Source organism: Oreochromis niloticus, linkage group LG7 (assembly GCF_001858045.2).
Source record: "Oreochromis niloticus isolate F11D_XX linkage group LG7, O_niloticus_UMD_NMBU, whole genome shotgun sequence".
Taxonomy (NCBI): domain Eukaryota; kingdom Metazoa; phylum Chordata; class Actinopteri; order Cichliformes; family Cichlidae; genus Oreochromis; species Oreochromis niloticus.
Window position 1 is genome coordinate 22528031 of NC_031972.2, and position 11463 is coordinate 22539493.

The following is an 11463-nucleotide window of genomic DNA, read 5'->3' on the forward strand; positions in this document are numbered from 1 at the left end:
ATCCCCAAGCCTGTCCGCATCAATTTCCAGTAAATGTCCACTTACAAGTTTTTCAAATTATTTGTAGAGGTAGGTGAAAAAACACATTTACATTTCACAAGTGTCCAACATTAATGCTGTTCTTGATTTCCACTTTTTACCAATAGATGTCTTTAAAAACATTTAAACTGATATGTCAGGACAAATCCACATACACCATATTGCCAAAAATATTCACTCATCCATCCAAATGATTGAGTTCAGGTGTTTAAATCACTACCACTGCCACAGGGGCATAGAATGAAGTGCATAGGCATGCAGACTTCTTCTACAAATGGTTGAGAAAGATTGGGTCACTCTCAGGAATTCCAGCGTAATACCATGATAGGATGCCAGCCATGCAACAAGTCATGAAATTTCCTTTTTACTAAATATGTTTATATTAGCTTTTAGTGGTATTGTAACACAGTGGAAGTGATTGGGAACAATAGCAACTGAGTGGTAGGGTATGCCATGTAAAATCACAGTCAGCAGATGTTGAGGCACATAATGTGCAGAGGTCACCAACTTTCTGCAGAGTCAGTTGCTACCAACATCCAAACTTTATGTGGCCGTCAGATCAGTTCAGGAATAGTTTGTGGAGAGTTTCATGGAACAGGTTTCCATTGGTGAGCAGCTGCATACAAGCCTTACGTAATGCAAATGCAATGTCCAGTGGTGGGATGCAATGGTGTAAACCATCCTACCACTGGACTCTAGAGAAGTGGAGATGTGTTCTCTGCAGTGATGAATCACGCTTCTCTGTCCCGCAATCCAATGGATGTGTCTGGGTTTGGCAGTTGCTGGGTGAACGCTAATTGTCTGGCTGCCTTGTGCCAAGTGTCAAGTTTGGCGAAGGGGGGATTAGTTTGTTAGTTTGGTGTAGTTTTTTCAGGTGTTTTTCAGGGCTCAACCCCTTAGTTTCAGTGAAAGGAACTCTTACTGCTTCAGCATACCAAGAGATTCTGGACAATTTAATGCTCTTAACTTTGTGCAAACAGTTTGGGGATGGCCTCGTCTTGTTCCAGCATGCACACCAGTGCACAAAAAACAGGGTCAGTAAAGACATGAATGAGTGCGTCTGTTGTGGGAGAACTTGACTAGCGTGCAAACAGTCCTGACCTCAACCAAATCTAATTCAACCTTTGTGTTGAATTAGAGTGGAAAGTACAAGTCAGCTCTTCTTGTTCAAGATCACTGTCTGACTTCACAAATGGGCTTCTCGAAGAATGGTCAAAAATTCCTATAAACAAACTCCTAAACCTTTTGGAAAGCCTTCTCAGAAGAGTCGAAGCTGTTTGTAAAGGGTGGGCTGACGTCATATAAAAACCTGTGGATAAAGAATGGGATGTCACTCAAGTTCATAATCATGTAAAGGCAGACAAGCAAATACTTTTGGAAATATAGTGTACCTTTTACTTTTTTCCCGCAGTAGGCTAAACTTGTGGCAATGACAGAAACTTATTGCTCAGTGGACTGAGACAGAAACAGACAGAAACAACAAGAGGACATGGATTAACATTTATTGTCATTTTACTTTGACAGTTATTGTGAGTCGCTGTGAAGCTCTGAATGTTGTCTCATTTCTTTGTTCATGCATGCATAGCTACCCATTCAAACTCCAAAACATCTTAAGGTTTTTTTTCCCTCTTTTTGAAATGTTGTAGAGGTGCACCGTAGCTAGCCTGCAGCAAATGTAAATCAGAATTACCAGAGCCAAGTCTCTGAAGTAAAAGAGAACGAGTGACAAGATGTGATTAATTCTTAGCTTCTTACACGGTTCCATCATTCTATAGAAAAGCCAGGTAAACAGGGATTTCATTGTTTATATTTTTGCTGTTTCAGCACATGAAATGACCAGATGGCCAGTCTATTCTTAAGCTGTGAGAAGTGGAAAAAACCCAGACGGGGAACATGTGGTCTGGCCAACATCACAGACAGTCTGTTCACAAACCTGATGCATAAACTCCACCCTGGATCACTGCATGTTTACCATGCTGGCCACAGTGGAAGCGAGGAACAAGACTGGATGTCTTCCACTCTGCCGAGCAGACCTGGTAATCTACCAGACGACCACATGCTCAGCCTGATAATCCATGAGATAACTGCACATGATCCCTCTGTGGAGGGAACAGGCAAAGTCATGTGATATATTTAAAGTAGTACACATACATAAAGGTATGGAACCTTGTTTCTGTCAAAAGTTTGAATTACTAACTCAAACTTCTGACAAAATAACTCAAGACTGAGAAAATAACTTTAATTATCAAGTTATTAAGTTGAAATTTTGAGATAGTAACCCAAAAGTTTTGACTTAGGTATGCTCTGTATTTTTTTTTTCCAGTGGCAGAAACAAGGTCCCATATAAAGCTGTCTTTGTATACTGTTTTGTCATATTCTATAAGACAGCTATCAGACCGGTTTGTGAGATTTTTTCCAGCCCAGTTCCTTTGTTAGGTCTCCTTCCTCCTTTAGACCCGCAGTATCAGTAATCATAGGCCTCAGTTACAGTGAAAGTGAAACACCATATTTACAGCAACTGCAACATAAATCTTGACTAAATGTGTAACTATAGTCAGCTTTGTGGATGAGTGGATAGTGTTACTGTAAAGTGAACAAGATGAACCAACAATGGACTGAGAGATGTGAAGTCAGACAATAGCAAACAAAGACGCTGCGCACAAGGGTATAATAAAAATTATGGAAAGAGGGTCACCAGATTCCAGTTTTTTTAGTGACCTCAGGTGAGACAGCCACTCATTACGGCTCAAAATTTAAAAAAATCTGACATCGACTGTCGCCGTCTTGTGTGTTGACTCTCAGGTGGAGCAAGAGCCACCTCACCACAAGAGCCATGAGTCCAAAGCCAAGGGAGAATGTGTTTGCTCCTGCTATTAGATTACTGTTATCATAGACATGATCTGAAATCCAGTGTTAGCTCAATTACCTTCTTTAGAAATCTTCTGTCATCTGCAATCCTCACACAATACGCCTCAGCTTGAGAACAGCAAAAAGAAAGGACCAGAGGACACTGATTATTTTCACAACAGCGCAGCATTCTTATTTTTACTGCCATACTTTTAGTTAATGTATTTTTTTTTTTTTTGCACTACACATATTTTATATGTCATTAGGTCATTTATTGTGGAAATTCTCATGTAGGAACTATTGTACTTCATGTTGGTTCCACTGGTGCACCTGAGTGAGATGTACACCCAAGATGAAGTATGGAAATGAAGCAGGAGAGGCCAATTTAAGTCAGAGGATGTTTAAATGTTCTTAAAAGTATCTGTAAGGTGCTTATTTCTGCCTCAAAGCATGGGTCATCCAACAAGGTATGTTTTGTTTGTTATATAGATCATATATTTGTCTCTATTTCATCTGTCTTACTATTTCATTGAATTTTATTTTGTGTTTTAGTTCAACGGTGGCGTAGTTTGTGATCAAGGTGATGCTGTAACAGTATCAAGATTTTACGACTCACATAAAAGCCAACTTCATGCCATCAGTAAAAAGAACTCTTTATTGACTTTAAGAAGAAGTGATAATTATAATGAGCAATACATATGCAGATATATGACATGATCTGAACATTGGATGGTTTGAGAGAGCACTCATCTGATTATGGCCACTGCAGCAAAGGGTCACCTATCATTCAACACGAGGCGGAAATAGTGTGCGCGCTTTCAGAGATAAAACTCCTGTGACTGAGCGAATAAAAGATGACACATTCACACATTTTCATACATTTCATTTATTTATTTACTTTTACATTTTCATTCAGGCATTAGTTTGGTCAAATGGACATGAGATTATAGCGATGATGTTTGCAAGTTCACATTCATGTTGTTGTTGAGGTGTGGATCTCTTTTTCAGGAAACATGTCTGTGAACTGTGTTCACAGTGACTCCTGGTTGTCTTCCTGAGCCCCTTCAGTGGTTTCCGTGACAGGATGATGCCTGTTTTTAATACAGTCCTGCTTCAGGATCGTGGACATCCAGTACTGATTTGCAGCTTTGTCCCCTGTGCACAATCTTCTCCAGGTTCTCTGGATCTCTTGATAATACTGTGTACTGTAGTTGGTGGGATATTCAAAGTTTTTTTAAAAACTGTCCCACAGTTTGTTTTTTCTTTGACCTCTTCCCATCTTTACTTCTGAGAAACTCTTAGAAACATGTTACTGACCTGTTGTCAATTAACCTAAATGTTCCTCCAGCTGTTTCTTCTTAGTACAACATTTTACAGTCTTTTGTTTCCAACTTTTGAGACATGTTGCTGCAATCAAATTTCAAATGAGCTATTAGTTGTTGTTTTTTTTAAATTCACAAAATAGTAAAATGTCTCATTTTACATGTTTTCAGGTTTTTGCATCCCAACTTCTTTGGAATTGGGGTTTTAGATGTAGAATACATTTTCATAATTAAGAAAAGCACATACGATTGCATATTAATCCAGTTTAGCCGTAATGTCTGGTGTTACACATTAAAGTATTTGGACTGTAACATGCATGTGGTTTTGTTTTTTGGAGGCGCATTACTTTTGATTATTGCAGTTGTGCACATAGCAAAGTTCTTTAAGGTCGCGTTGGCTTTGTTATAACCACAAACGTAATAAAATCTGAGCCGGGTTTGAGTGCCTACAGCGCCGAAAAGGAGCTGAATCACTTTATTTTCAGCTGCGTTCCAGTAATTAATCTTTACAAAATGCAAATTAGTGTGTCATGATTTCCACTTATGTAAGCACACAGAGATGGTGTATGAAGGATATCATACTGTAGGTCGCTGTGTTCCTATAAATAGCTCGTGGTTATTATTATGTCCTTGATGCGTCATAACTACCCCCACCTCCCAAATTCACCATGCCAGCCTCTAGTCAATCACATCCACCATCATCGCCACTGCACCTTCACAGCTTTTAGTTCAAGGGATATTTTTTTAAATCATCATTTTGCAGAGTCTTACTTATCATTCTCCAGGAGAGAATTAGCATCACTTTTCTTAATGTCTTAATGCGTTAGAGTGCACTTATGAGCTGGCAGATGAAAACTAAAATAGATGTTTTCTTCTATTCAGACAAATACATTTCTTTGGGAACTAGACAGGATGAAACGAAACAGAGGGGCATGAAAAAGATGCACAAGCACATTCAAGATCACTTGGAGTGTGCTCTGAATTTGCAGCTATTGCATAACCCCCAAAATATCTGTTTCTTTTAAGCCCACATGTTTATGCAACTATGCTTTGCTGCAGTTCACAGCTAAAGCACTAACATGCAAAATGATGCTGATGAAACTTCCCCATTTGCTACGCTCCTGCCAAAGGAATAAAATAAATATGAAAGGCATGAAGTCGAGATACATTATGTGCTGTTGTTTTTATGTCTGAGATATTTTTTTGCAGTAATAAAAGCCAACAATAACCAATAAAACCATTCATTTCTGATTCTTTTCTGATGTTCCCATTTTATAAAATTTTGTGCATTGGTTTATAAAACCGTGCATTGGTTTATATTTCATTCGTTTAAAAAAATCCCCAATGCGTTGGTTTACATTTTATCTCACTTTCACCTTCAGAGCAAAAACCACTTGCTGAGCGTGCTAACTGAAAAACTGATTGAACTGCACCCGTCCCCCATTTACTGTGATGAAACTGTTTTCGGAGTGGGTGGAAATGAAGCAGTTTAAGCTAAAAAAAAGGCATTAACATCTCTCTCATACAGTTGTGGCTGACTGGAAAGGAGCACACAAGCACCTCCACATATCCTTATACCCACTCACCCACCAAGTAATTTCAAGGAAACTGCAAAACTGTGTTTGATGGGAAAATCCATGAAATCCAGATGTCTAATGTATGAATGTGGTTAGTATGTGGTTAAAAAGACTGCAAACACCAAACGAGTCCATTTCAAAGGCAAAAGTCGCCTGAAAAAAGCTGGTCAAACTTTCCAGTGAGGTCAGGAGCAATCATGCTCAGTGTGCTTATTTCCTGTTGTTCATCCTGCCTCCAGAATCACCTGATATTCAGTCCAAGGGTCTATAAATACTTATAGAAAGTAAAACGTAACTGTGTCACAAAAATTCTTATTATGAACTAAATTTGTCATTCTTAATAGATATTGGCAGGTCTCTTTAAGCCTGTGTACCACCGCTGATCATCAATAAAGCCACTGGTGTTTAATGGTTTGGTGTGCTTTATTTGTTTGTTTCCAAGATATTCTCAAGGCCTCTTCTAAAGCAGCACTGCTTGGCTATTAAATAAACTGCACTCCACCTTGGTATGAATTACCTAGTCACATACTTTCAGATGGGATTCAGTTTATGAGTGAAAAGGGAAACCAGATATGATGTTGGCACTGTGAACAGCTTTTTATGCAAGTGCAAGCATGACTTTGGCTGGGTTTCTGGAGCTGGAAAGACTAATTTATGGTTATGTTTAAACTGCCCTTGGGGTTTAGTCCTAACCTGGGGCATTATTTCTGAGCTTTATCTTCTGATGCAGACTGATATACTTAATGTATAAAAAAATAGAACAATGTTATTTATATTGTACCTTTCAAGTTTAATTTCGCAAAGTAGTTCGCAACAAAAAAATGGTACAACATTAAAATAAAAAATTAAACTTCACAAGTCGAACAGATGGGTTTCACTTTTGTTCTTCTTTTTGTAGAAACTTCATTCTGGTTTAGTTTTGGCACCAGAAACAGGATTACTAATTGTCTGACACATATAAAATTTGTCAAGCAGTCTGCTAGAAATGCATAAGTAAAACAGACACAAACAAACACAGTTTACATCAGTAGTGTTGCTTATGAAATGCTTCACTTGTGAAGAACAAACCCCTTCCTGGAACTAAACATCTTACCTCGTCAGATGTATGACTGAGCGTGTGGTTCCCATGATAAATGTGCCCATTGATTTAGTGAGTCAGTAAGAATCTGCCATTGCCAAGTATGAAAGAAAGTGAAAGTATTTGCCTTAAATAACGAGATCACTAACTGGTACCATATGTGAGGGGGGGGGGCAGTAAATGAGTGAACAACACACTCGCACAGGCCGCCTCCTTCTTATGACTGAAAGACAAGCTTGTCCCTGGTCTACTGTGGGAGGACACTGGACTTTAACAAAGTGTCTTTTTCAAAATGCACATGAGTGAAAGTTATCAATAGTGGCAGGACTATGACTTAGTACTTAGCACTATTGCCTCACAGCAAGGACTGTACATGCTCTCTTCATGCTTAAAAAAATATGAAAGCTTAATTTGCCTTCAGAGTTCCGTTGACCAAAGCACAAAGCTGAAGTTAGTCCCTGAGCTCTGTGTGTGGGCAGCTGTGTGTGGACAATACGCACAGTTGCCCACTCTTCTTAATACTTATTATGGCTTAAAGGCAGAGAACAAATTTCCTATGGGGATTATTAAAGGATAATTAACTAACTAGTGAGTGGTAAGGCTTGAGGGAAATATGACATCATACAGCCAACATCCTCTTTTTTAGACACACCTCGCTTGTAGTAGGCTGAAGCCTTTTTTGCCTTCAAAACTACCTTAATTCTTCATGGCACAGATTCAACACCGTGCTGGAAACACTCCTCTGAGATTTTGGTTCATATTGACAGCGTCACACAGCTGCTGCAGATCTGTCAGCTGCCCATGAAGCTCTTGTCCTCTCATGTTCTACTGGATTGATATCTGGTGACTGTGGAGGCCATTTGAGTACAGTGAACTCATTGTCATGTTAAAAAAACATGACATTTGAGCTTCGTGTCATGGTGCATTACACTGCTGAAAAGAGCCATCAGAATATGGGTACAGATGGTCATGGACACGGTCAGTAACAATACTCTGATAGGCTGTGGCATTTAAATGATGCTCACTTGGTACTAATGAGGTAAAAGTGTGCTATGAAAATATCCCCCACATCACTAGGCCACCATTAGCAGACTGAGATGTTGATGCAAGGCAGGTTAGATACATGCTTTCATGTTTCATATGTCAAATTCTGACCAATTTTCTATTGCCCAGTAGAATATTTCTCTCATATTGGCTTCTATTCATTGACTCAAACACACGACAAACACAAGCTGCAAACTGGATATGACAATGAAACAGAGGAAATATGCTTGAATTGTCTCCAAAATGGGCTTCAGTACAAGTGAGTGGGAAATGACGTGAATATTTGCTGACAAGTAACAACAATGGAGTCTGATGAACAGTTAGGACACATAATTCCACCTTAAAAATGACTTTGAGTTTTATCACAGTATCAGTTTCCGGGTTCTACGAGGCTACCTGATGTCCCCGATTGTATTGTTTTAATGTTGATATTACGTTTCTTCGGGCTGCTCGCTGGATGAAATGTTTTGATGACTCAGATCAAGGAACTCTTTGTTCGTATCGTAGGCCCCAAGCTGCAGTTTGGTGAATTATTTACCCAGCTGATTAATCTTTCAGTAATATGAAAATGCGCCAAGGGGTGATGTTAATGAGGAGGCCTGATGTGATCACATTGAATAAGGGGGAACAATTCAGGGGGAAAGAAATCCTTTAAAAAATGTTTAGAAAAATATAGTTGAATTTTTTTTACTGCAGAAGATGCAGTAAGATTATCCCCTTTAGAGATTCAGGTTGTCTGTTAATTTCTTGACTTTCTGAACCTTATTCAAATTTGAATTTTGAATTTATTTATTTAAAATGGACAGTGTATATTAATTATATTAATATCAATGTAAATATTTCAGAGTTAGCCAAAAGGCTACTTTTCAACTGTAGTGCCTGGCAGTCACCGTATCTATTTGGCAAACAGATACAGTGTTTTTAACAAGTGTTTGTGCCTTTCCTGATTTCTTATTATTTTACATTTTTGTCACACGCACACACTTTTCATCAAAATGTTTTTTTCTCAATTGATTTCCATTAAAAAAGGGGAAAAGGCTATCCAAACCTACCTGGGCCTGTGTGGAAAAGTAAATCTCCCCTTTTGAAATCATGAATAAACTGTGATTAATCACATTTTTTCTAAAGGTGACTTCAAGTTCACCAATCACAGCCAGGCCTGAGTACGCACAGACCTGTTGAATCAATAAATCACTTAAATAGAAGCTGTCTGACAAAGTGAAGCAGGCTAAAAGACTTCAAAAAGCAAAAAAGAAGAAGAAACTGAAGAACAGATGAGCAACAAAGTCATTTACATCTATCAGTCTGGAAAGGTTTACAAAACCATTTCTAAGGCTTTGGGACTCTAATGAACCACAGTGAGAGCCTTTATCCACAAACGGAGAAAACTTGGAACGGTAGTGAACCTTCCCAGGAGTGCCCTGCCTATCAAACTTACTCCAAGAGCACATCAACAACTCATCCCGGAGGTCACAAAACTCATTTCCCTCAGTTAAGATCAGTGATCATGATTCAACATTAAGAAAGTGACTGGGCAAAAATAGTGTCTATGGGTGAGTTTAAAGGTTTTGATGATCCCAAACACTTTTGGGAAAATATTCCTGAATTGATGAGACAAAAGTTGAAATTTTTGGAAAGTTTGAGTCCCGTTAACTCTTCAGCTAACACAGCATTTCACAAATAGATCATCACATCAACAGTCACATGGTGGTAGTAGTGTGATGGTCTGGGGACAATCTGTTGTATAGCAATTGGTTGAAGCATGAATTCTGATCTGTACCAGAAAGTTATGAAGGAGGATGTTCGGCCATCATTCATACCCTGAAGCTCAAGCACACTTGAGTTATGCAACAAGAAAACAAGCTAAAACATGCAAGCAAGTCTGCCTCTTAAAAAAGAAAGCTAAAATAACAAAATGAAGATTTTGGAGCAGCCTAGTGAAAGTGCAAACGTAAATCCAATTGAGATGCTTTGGAATGATCTTAAACAGGCCATTCATGGTCGAAAACCCTCCAGTGTGGCTGAATTAAAACAGTTCTGCAAAGAAGAGTGATCCAAATTTCCTCCACAGCGATGTGAAAGACTTTTCACCACTCATCACAAACACCTGATTGCAGTTCTTGCTTTGTGGAAAGCTTTTTAATATGCGAAAACAAAGAACATGGGAAAAATACTTTTTGACTGCACTGTGCATCTCAATCTTAATGTTCATTTAGCGCTAACTATAAAGGTCCATAATAAGCAAATAAGTTAACCTTAAAATGAGATTTGTTTTGGGAAAGAGTGCTACTCTGATGTACTTTCACCAGAAAATGATAGAATATTATGAATATTAGAATATTATGAATATATATTATTATGAATTTGCAGTTTATGAACAGAGCAGCTGTGTGCACTGCAGCACTTGCCATGAAAGTTTGGTCATCTGACCCCTGTGAGAGTTGATGTTGGACTCCATTGGGTTGGGTTGGGGGGGGGTATGTAAAAATAGAGAGTGACATGCCCTCAAAAAGTCTAAAAAACACATAATTTTGCTTTTATATAACTTCAGCGATGTACTTCAAAGCTCATCTTTTAGAAATATATTTTTTTTTATTTGTGATGTTATCTCTGTGTTGCAATATGCGTATATTTTTGTTTTTCTGCTGCACATCTTGTCCTTCTGTTTTGGACAATAAATGGGCCATATTGCAGCCTGAGGCCTGAATGTCCCCTGCTGCAGCTCAGTGTCTACAGAAGGGGAGAGCAAAAAAACAGCAGGAGGGGGTAAGATGAAAGCAACATGATTCACACCTCTTCCAGAAATGCTCTGATAGAAATGTTCCTAAAAGTTAAGCTCATACATCAGAGTGTCATCTCACTAGACTAAAGATGCTGCTGATTTTTACAGAATTACACAATTATGGCTCAGCACACAGTGACATCGACCCACGCTTGCTAAGATGCACAGTTGAAATGGAAAGGTATCAGAGGAGTTAAAGCGAGCCCGTGTTGAAGTGTGTGTGTGTTGGGGGGGGGGGGGGGGGGGGGGATGGGTGCAGCAGAGTGAAGACACTTTGCTTCTCCCTAGAGCTGTGGAGACAGGGACACAGATGTTGGAGAACAAAAATTCCCCTGAGAGAGTAGGGCAAAATCTCAGCTTTGCTCTGTGAGCATAATTCGTGAGAGCCCGAGTGTCTAATTGGCTGCGTATATTAACATCATTACTTTTGCCCTGCGTCCCCGGACATCTGCCGTGAGAATTATGACCCTGGGTGTGCAGATGGGGCAAGACTGAAGCTGTTGTGTGCTTATAATTTTATTTATTTAATTAATTAATTTTTTTGTTTTCAGCATTTTTTTCATTTGAACTTTGCTGTTATTATTTTGAGTAACCCACAGTCAGATTTTCCATTATGCTGTTGACACCATCACACCCAGATTATGCAAGCATGTTGTTTGTTTGCTTGTTTGTTAGCAAGCGATGAAAATTGATTCACTGCATATGCATATTTATCCGCCCTACACATGTGCAGCCTATAGATAATTCACATTATAAAACATACATAAAATGTTA